A 2,150-nucleotide genomic window follows, 5' to 3' on the forward strand; every position below is an offset into this window, starting at 1 on the left:
ATGGCCTGGCAGACAGGATCTCACAGCAAGGAACTGGAGGCTCCGAGGGACAAAGGGCTAGATTTGTAGCAGAGATCAAGGAAATACAGCATCCACATTACTGGAGTACCTGAGAGGTCTGGAAAAGGTAATCCTACCTACTTTGTGAATAAAAGCTGTTTGTCAGCATTTTAAAACTTGCTGCAGACACTTCTCTATCTGTACTGATTCGCAGATAGAGAAGTCTCATCTCAGAGACCTGAAGAAGGATACAGTGGTACCCAACAGTTTGTCTATCTCCCTCCCTTCTATGCAGTTCAGCCAACAAAGGGCAAAGCTCACAAAAATCGTTGCCTCTTCACTACAGGTATAGTTAGCCAAGTCTAGTCAAATATAGATAATGTCCTCATTACAAAGCCCCCACATTTTAGACCCATCTGTTCACAGCCACATGGTTGCTATACTAGATTTTTATGTTGGGCTGGCCTTGAGAATCATGGATATCCTGCTAATCAGTGCAGTAAATGGAGCCATTCTTTCCATTACTTCACAGTGTGCTGTGGGAAAACTTGTCTGCTCTTCCTGGGGTTTCATGCTGAAATCTTGTTTGCCTGTCAATGCAATAATGTGCCTTCCCTGTCACAAGCCATGACCCCTGCTCTGAAAGAGAGCTTGTTCTATCTACTTTGAATGCAACTTGTTTTGTGAAAGCTGAAAAAAATAGATATAGCATAAAAAAAACATAGTTAAGGGCATGTTGGCAGCAGCTTATCTTCCTGAAAAGCCAGAAGATAACTGGCTGCATGGCAACACAGTGCAGCAATGCTTCAGACTGTAACAGTGGTTATGGGGTGGATCCATAAGCAGAGAATGGTGGAAGCACATCATCATGCACATATGCACACCTAGGGTAATCAGCGGTGCGTCTCTAACTTCCACATGAAAAGGATGTTCTCCAGATAGCTGTTTGGAAGCACTGACCCACTTTTTAGGAAGGGCTACTTAGATTCAACTTATCCTGCTACCTTGGTAACATGCTGTTACTGCTATAGATCAGTAGCTTATTCATTTGGTATTGGTAAAACAATGGTCTTTGTTTGGTGGAAAAAGGTTACAATACAGTTACTACAAATAGTTTATTCATTGGCAATAAAGATTAGTGTTCCCAAAATAACTTTGAGTCAACAAGTTTCTCAAACCTTGCTGAGGCCATTGAAGGTGCACAGGAACGTATCAACCAGGAAAAATGCCACCCATCATTATACGGGCTGTGGCAATTAACATGCATCCAAGCAAGATTCCAGCAGTGTGTGTGATAGCAAGATGTTCCTGAGATCTAGCATTTTGAACATGGAATCATCTGGGACTTTATTCCAAATCAATAACATTGATATCATCATGATTCCTGTGCCCACTATTACTTTGGGAGAATCAGCCTCAATGCTAATGCTGTCATTCATGAAGCCCGACCTTGCCAAGTGGTTTCACATCAGAAATTTTAAATTACTCACTAGGCAGTGGCTGCTGGCTGAATGAGAATTAGGACAAATACGGGTAAGATGGTGCTGCCTAAAAAAATCTATTTGAATGTCACTGGAATTTGGTGTGCGCTACATAACATTTGTGAGGGAAAGGCCTAGAAATTTTCAAGAGTGAGTTGATGCCAGAACTGATTTATGGGAAAAGAGGTCAACAAGATCCTGTGATATCAGGATCTAATGGGGGTGGGGGTGGGGGGACTGCCGTTGCAAAGTGGGGCAGGGATGACAATGATAGATTCCCACATCCTTGCTTTTCAGGGGGAATTATAAATGTTAGTTGTAAAATGTTGATATCACAATTGCAATTGCTCCGACCACAGTACAGGAGCACTGTATTAAAACATTACACATGTGGTTCGACTGAACAGAGACTCATAGAATCAATGAGTGGGAAGGGACCTAGACAGATCGAATCCGACCCCCTGCCGTGGGCAGGAAGGGGCACTGGGGGTGGCAGGTCATAAGACCCCAGCCAGGTGCCCATCCAGTCTCCTCTTGAAGATCTCCAGGGAAGGTGAGAGCACCACCTCTCCGGGAAGCCTATTCCAAGTTCTGGCCACCCTCATCGTGAAGTAGTTCTTCCTAATATCTAACCTAAACCTATCCTCCCTCAGCTTGTGGCCATTGTTC

This window comes from Crocodylus porosus, unplaced genomic scaffold (genome assembly GCF_001723895.1).
Source record: "Crocodylus porosus isolate Cpor-Errol unplaced genomic scaffold, CroPor_comp1, whole genome shotgun sequence".
Taxonomy (NCBI): domain Eukaryota; kingdom Metazoa; phylum Chordata; order Crocodylia; family Crocodylidae; genus Crocodylus; species Crocodylus porosus.